This window comes from Hyaena hyaena, unplaced genomic scaffold (assembly GCF_003009895.1).
Source record: "Hyaena hyaena isolate Hyena2069 unplaced genomic scaffold, ASM300989v1 scaffold_637, whole genome shotgun sequence".
Classification (NCBI taxonomy): Eukaryota; Metazoa; Chordata; class Mammalia; order Carnivora; family Hyaenidae; genus Hyaena; species Hyaena hyaena.
Window position 1 is genome coordinate 443,542 of NW_024081260.1, and position 7,726 is coordinate 451,267.

The 7,726-nt window shown below is 40.5% G+C and overlaps 1 non-coding gene across 1 annotated transcript; it reads right to left on the minus strand.

Moving 5' to 3' along the window:
- Positions 1-6,810: 6,810 nt before the first annotated feature.
- TRNAT-CGU lies at positions 6,811-6,884 on the minus strand. The gene has a single exon. It is a non-coding gene; the product is annotated as a tRNA-Thr (tRNA).
- Between the last annotated feature and the right edge of the window lie 842 nt (positions 6,885-7,726).

A 7,726-nucleotide genomic window follows, 5' to 3' on the forward strand; every position in this document is an offset into this window, starting at 1 on the left:
ATCACTCATCATCAGGGGAAAAAAATCAAAACCACAATGAGCTATCACCTCACACAAAATGGCTAACATCAAAAACACAAAAGACAGTAAGTAGAGGTGAGGATGTGGAGAAAAAGGAACCCTCTTTCAGGATTGGTGGGAATGCAAATTGGTACAGCCACTGAGGAAAACTGTATGGAGTTTCCTCAAATAATTAAAAAGAAAACTAACCTATGATCCAGGAATCGCACCACTAGATACTTAGCCCCCCCCCCAAAAAATATAAAAACACGAATTCTAAAGGATATATGCACCAGATGTTTATTGCAGCATTATCTACAATAGTCAAATTATGGACATATCCCAAGTGTCCATGGATAGATGAAAGGATAAAGAAGATGTGGTATATAATATACAGTGGAATATTACTCAGCCTTAAGAATGAAATCTTGCCATTTACAACAACATGGATGGAGCTAGAGAGTATTTGGCTGAGTAAAATCAGTCAGCCTGAGAAAGACAAATACCATATGACCTCATTCGTATGTGGAATTTAAGAGACAAAAGAAATAAGCAAAGGAAAACAAAAGAAAGAGAAAGAAAAACCAAAGAACACACTCCTAACCATAGAGGACAAACTAATGGTTACCAGAGGGGAAGTGAGTGGGGGGCTGGTGGAAATATGGAGTAGGAATTAAAGAGTGCAGTTATCATGATTTAAAAAAATAAGAAATTGAGTTGTTTCCATATTGTTGAATTTCTTATTGTTGAATTGTAAGAGTTATTTGCATATGTTGGATAATACTCCTTTATCAGAGATAGATCTTTTGCAAATATTTGTTCCAGTCTGTGATGTGTCTTCTCATTTTCTTATCCATGTCTTGGAACACGGATTTTTCCTGTATTTCCTGTATTATGTTATAGGAGGTTTATGGTTTTACATTTTTTTATTTAAAAAAATTTTTATGTCTCTATTTTGAGAGACAGAGAGTGAATGGGAGAGGGGCAGAGAGAGAAGGAGACACAGAATCTGAAGCAGGATCCAGGCTCTGAGCTGTCAGCACAGAATCTGACATGGGGCTCAAACTCATGAACCATGAGATCATGACCTGAGCCAAAGTCAGATGCTTAACTGACTGAGCCACCCAGTCACCCCTGGTTTTACATTTTAAATTTAGGTCTGGGATACATTTTCAGTTAAGTTTTGTAAAGGGTATAAGATCTGTGTCTAGCTCTGTGCCTAGATTCTCTTTTCTCTTTCTTTTTTTGCATGTGGACATCCAGCTGTTCCAGCACCATTTGTTGAAGTGACCATTTTTGCTCCATGATCAGTTGACTATATTTATGTAGGTCTATTTCTGCACTCTATTCTGCTCCATTGATCTGTTTGTATATACATATTTCTCACCAACACCACAGTGTCTTGATTACTATGCCTTTCTAGTAAATCTGAGGTCAGGTAATGATAGTCCTCAAAACTTGTTCTTCTTTAATTTGTGTTGGTTATTATGAGTCATTTGTCTCTATATATCAACTTGAGAATCAGTTTGTCAATATTTATGAAATAACTTGCTGGAATTTGGATTGGGATTACATTGAATCTATAGATCAGTTGGGAAGAAATAACATCTTGATAATATTGAATCTTTAAAAAAATTTTAATGTTTTTATTTATTTCTGTGTGTGTGTCTGTGTGTGTGTGTGTGTGTGTGTGAGAGAGAGAGAGAGAGAGAGCGTGGGCAGGGGAGGGTCAGAGAGAGAGGGAGACACAGAATCCGAAGCAGCTCCAGGCTCTGAGCTAGCTGTCAGCACAGAGCCCAATGTGGGGCTCAAACCCACAAACCATGAGATCATGACCTGAGTGAAAGTTGGACACTTAACCAACTAAGCCACCCAGGTGCCCCAATAATATTGAATTTTAGTATACATATATGGAATATCAATTTATTTAGATCTTTGATTTTTTTAGAGTTTTTAGTTTCCCTCATATATCCCACATGTATTATGTTAGATCTGTACATAAGTATTTTTTTAGTGGTGATATAAATCATATTGTTTTTTATTTCAAATTTCAGTTGTTCATTGCTAGTGTATAAGAAAGCAATTGATTTTTGTATATTAACTTTGTATATTAACTTGTATCCGTGCTATAGTTTGCTTATTAGTTTCATGAATTTTTCTTGATACTTTTGGAATTTTCTACATAGACAATCAGATCATCTGTGAGCAAAGCCAGTTTTATTTCTTGCCCCCATCTCTACATATTTTATTTCTTTTTCTATCTTATTGTGGTAGCTAGGATTTCCTGCATGGTGTTGCATAGGGTGTGGTCAGAGTGGGCATCCTTGCCTTGTTTCTGATGTGAGCAGGGAAGCGCCCCCGATCTTAGTTTCTGGTCATTAAGCCTGATGTTAGCTATAAGTTTTTTGTAGATGTTCTTTATCAAGCTGAGAAGTTCCCCTCCATTCCTAGTTTGCTAAGAGTTTTTATTATGAATGAATGTTGGGTTTTGTCAAATGCTGTTTCTGCATCTGCTGAGATGATCATTTAATTTTTGTTCTTTAGCCTGTTGGTGTGATATTACCTTAATAGATTTTTGAAGACTGAACTATCAGGAGTAAATCCCAACTGGGTTATAAATTTTTTTATAATTGCTGGATTCAACTGGCTAATATTTTGTCAAGGATTTTTACATATATGCGCATGAAAGATATTGGTTTTTAATTTTCTTCTCTTATCATATCTCTGTCTGGTTTTGGTATTAGGGTGATGCTGGTCTCACAGAAAGAGTTATTCCCTTTGCTTCTATTTTCCAAAAAAGTTTTGAACAAAATTGGTATAATTTCTTCTTTAAATGCTGGCAGATTTTGGCAGTGAAGCCATCTGGGTTGCTTTCTGTTTCGGAAGGTTATTAACTATTAATTTAGTGTCTTTAATATATAGACTGTCTTAGTCCATTCAGGCTGCTGTAACAGAATGCCATAGACTGAGTGGCTTATAAACAGCAAATAGTCTGGAAGCTGGAAGTTGAAGATCAAGGCGCTGGCAGATTCAGGGTCTGGTGGTGAAGGTTCACTAAGTGACTCATAGATGAACATCTTCCTGTCTTCATGTGGCAGAAGGGGAAGGATATGCCTGGGGTTTCCAATATCATTCCTGAGGGGTCTGCCCTCATGACCCTCCCAAAAGACTTACTTCCAAACACCATTAGGATGGGGGAATAGGTTTCCATACATGAATTTTGGGACTATACACAATTTAGTATGTAGTATAGGCCTATTCAGGTTTCATCTATTTCTTCCTGCATGAATTTTGGTAGATCTCATCCTCAAGGGATTGCTTCATTTCATCTAGGTTATCAAATTTATGAGCATATATGGTGGTCATAATATTCTTTGATCATCCTTTTAATGTTCATGGGTTCAAGTGTGATGGCCTCTCTTTTACTTCTAATATTAGAATTTAGTATCTTATCTTTTTTTATTAGTTACATAGCTAGATGTTTATCAATTTTATCAATTTTTTTCAAAGAATCATTTTTGCTTTTGTTGATTTTCTCTATTGATTCCACTTTCTATTTCATTGATTTCTATTTTTATTTTACTTTTTCTTCTGTTTACTTTGGTAAATTGTTCTTTTTCTACACACCTATGGGGTAAATGTAAATTATTGATTTCAGACCGGTCTTCCTTTCTAATACATGCATCAATGCTATAAATCTCTCTCAAAGCACTGCTTTCATTGTGTCCACAAATTTTGACAATTTGTTTTTATTTTCATTCAAAATATTTAAAATTTCTCTTAAGACTTCTTCTTTGACCCATAAGTTATTTAGACATGTATTGTTTAATCTCCAAGTATCTTGCGATTTTCCATTTATCTGTTATTGATTTCTAGTTTCATTCCTTTATGGTTTGAGAACAGATATTGTATGATTTATATATTTAAAAAAATTTTTAAGGTGTGCTTTAGGGTCCAGAAAGTGGACTGCCCTGGTGCACATTCCATGGGAGGAAAATGTATATTCTTTTGGTGGATAAAGTAATCTATAGATGTCAGTTAAATTTAGTTTATTCATGGGGCTATTGAGCTCAACAATGTACTGGTTTTTCTGTTTGCTGGATTTGTCCTTAAGTATTCGAAGGTGTTAAGGTTTCCAGCTATGACTGCGGGTTCATCTGTTTTTCCTTGGAAGTTCTATCAGTTTTTGCCCCACATATCTTGACACTCTGCTGTTGTGCACATATTCATCAGGCATTGTTACATCCTTTTGGAGAATTAACCCTTTTATCATGATGAAATGCCACTATTTATCTCTGACCATTTTCCTTGCTCTGAAATGTGCTTTGTCTAACATTAAGATAACTGCTTCAACTTGCTTCTGATTATTGTTGGCATCATATACCTTTCTCTATCCCTTTCCTTTTAATCTATAGATGTATTTATATATAAAGGGGGTTTCTTATAGACATGTAATTAGGTCTTGTGTTTTGATCTACTCTGACAGTACTTTAATTAGGGTATTTAAATCCTTGACATTTAAAGTGATTATTGATAAGGTTGGATTAATATCTACCACAATTGTTACTATTTCTATGCATTGCCCTTGTTGTTTCTTTCTTTCTTTTGTTCGTTCGTTCATTCTTTCTTTCTTTGTCTTATCCTCTTTTTCTGCTTTCTCTGGTTTTGAGTATTTTATGTGACTCCATTTTGTCTCCTCACAAAGCACTTTAACTATATTTCTTGTTTGGCTTTCTTAGTGGTTTGCCTTGGAGTTTGCGGTATACCTTCACAACGAACCCAAGTACACTTTCACATACCACACAGCACCAGTCTGTTAGTACAAATATTCCTAATTCTTCTCTCTGGTTCCTTCATTCATGTATTCATAAGCTATAATCACTGACACACTGCGGGTATTATTTTGAACAAACTATTACCCATCAGATCAGTTAAGAAAAAGAGAAAAAAAAAACCAAGGTTTTCTTTATTTTCTTCTTTTTTTCTTTCCAACGTTTTGTTTAAATTCTAGTTAGTTAATACGCAGTGCATATTGGTTTCAGGAATAGAATCCAGTGATTCATCACTTACGTACAACACCCAGGGCTCATCCCAACAAGTGCCCTCCTTCATGCCCACCCCCCATCTAGCCCATCCCCCTACCCCACTCCACTTACTTTACCTTCTTTCGTTCTTTTTCTTTCTTCCTTTCTTCCTTCTTTCTGACCTATATCATTTCCTTCTCTCGGAAGAACTTTTAACATTTCTTGCAATGCAGGTCTACTGGCTACAAACTGCCTAAAAATTTTTTTTTGAGGAAGCACTTATTGCACTTTAACTTTTGAAGGCTAATTTCACTGGGCACAGAATTATGGTGATTCTTTTAACAGTTTAAATCTTTCACTCCACTTCACCAAGTCCTCCCATAAATTCTATACATACATACCTGTTACTATTTCCATCTTACACCTGAGGAAAGTGATACACACTGAGGTAAAGCATTTTGCCAAAGGTCGCTTAGCTACCAGGTAGAGGGGCTGAGGTGTGAATACAGGCAGTGTAACCTAGTTCAGTCAAGTCCTAATCAAACAGAGGAGAGGTCCAGGCATAGCTGGGGAGCAATCTTCTGATGGTTTAACCTTGCTATGTATGGTACTTAGAGTAATATAGTGGCCACTTTGTGACTATGTCTTATTAAAAAGTTAAAAAAATAATTTTGAAACATTTGCCAACATTGTCCAAGAGAGAGGATAACATTCTCTGATTACCCTGCCCCCCAACATATATGCTCCCTCTATTCTTTTCTTGTTTAGATTTCTCCATAGTCTTCATTAGTATCTCACATATTTCCTATATTCATTTCTTTATTTTCTGCATCACCCCCACTGGAATGTAAGATCCCTAACAGTAGTGATTTTTGTTAGCTTTGTTCATGGCTGTTTTTCCTGCTCTTAAAAATATGCTTGAATGGTTATCAGAGGTGGGGGAGGGGGAAACAGGTGAAGGTTTCAAAAGGTACAAACTTTCAGTTATAAGGTAAATGCATCCTAAGGATGTAATATACAGCATGGTGACTCTAGTTAACAACACCATATAATATACTTGAAAGTTGTTGAGTAGATCTTAAAAGTTCTCACCACATGGGGAAAAAACATAACTAGAAAGAAAGAAAGACAGAAAGGGAGGGAAGGAGGGAGGAAGAAGGAAGAAGAGAAGAAAGAAGTGTGTCTGCCATAGAGAAGGCCAGCAGTGACTGTTGCTGGATTGCCGGATGAAAGGGCCGGAGACAGGAAGATGCTGAAGTCCCATAAGTCCCCAGGGCAGAAACAAAGTGGCCGGAGATATTCCCAGCCTGCTCTTCTCCCACAGTCACTTTGTTCTCCCCTGGGAATTCTTGGGTCCAGGGCATTTTAACTTCCAGTTGACCATTATTCCTAAACTTTCCTGAAGAGGATTAACTAGGGCTCCTAACTGTCTATTCTTCCTTCCCTGCAAACATCCCAAGTTTTCTTGGTAGTGAAAATTGTTCATCAATTTCTCTTCCTTTATAAAATCATTATAGAGCTGGAGATGTTAGAATCTCGAGAGATTGCACATTTCTCCACGCCTGCCTGCTTTAAACTGTAACACACTGCTGGCACTCAAAAACAAGGTGATGCAAACTAGGAAAAGCATCCTTCCTCGGTGGTGGGTTGATGTTGCAATGTATGAGACTGGGTTCTACCGCTGGGAGTTTGGTGAGAATCTGGGGGGATGAGTACGATCGACATGAGGGGGACTCGCCAACGAGAAAAGATAATACAGCAAGAGTTGGTCTCCTGAGAAAATGCCAGGCCCTACTGGGAGTCGAACCCAGGATCTCCTGTTTACGAGACAGGCGCTTTAACCAGCTAAGCCACAGAGCCACCTGAGAGCCACCCTGAACTCAGTCGGCCTCATGTCACTTGGCCTGGGTGGACGGGCCGCTTACACCGCGGTTTTCTCCAGAAAACAGGCCGGCTGCAGGGAGAGGCTTCTCTCCCGCAGGATGCACCGGGGGCCGCAGAACAAAGTGTCAGGGGCTGCAGGGGCAGACGAAGGGTTTTGCATCATCCGGAGAAAGAGGGTCAGAGAGAGCGGAGGCTACGCAACCCGCGGTAAAGACCACGACCAGGCAGGACTATGTGTAATTTGAAGATAAGCGCAGGACTTGCACAGAGTAGCTGGTCCAGGGCCACCGCGGACCGGCCTGAGGCGCCTGCGGCTCCAGGCCCGGGACACGGAGAGCCGCGCGCCCAGGGCGAGCGGAGGCGGCCCGGGTCAGGGCCTCAGCGGCAGGCGGCGGCGGGCCGGCCCGGTTCCGGAGCTCAGCCGACGTCCGCGGGAACGACCTCGCAGGGGGGCCTCTCGGGAGGCGTGCGGGGTGAGAGCCGCGAGGTCAACCTTTGAAACAGCCGATGAAGAAAAAGAGCCGTTTGCTGGCTGCCTCCCCGCACCTTCTGTCCCCTCGGGTCCTCTCGGCAAGGTTCCGAAAATCAGCTCGCCAAGGATGGCAGGCCTGCTCCGCTCCAACGCCCCCCTGTGGTGGCCCGCCCCTCCCGGGTCACCCCTGCCCCCCCAGGTCGCACCCCTGCGGTGACCCGCACCCACCCGGGAGATCGCGCCCCACGGTGACCCGTCCCCACCCGCTCGGTGAGGGGCCTCCAAGGAGATCGCATTCCCGCGGTGACCCGCAACCCCTCCCCAAGGTCGCACCCCCGCCGTGACC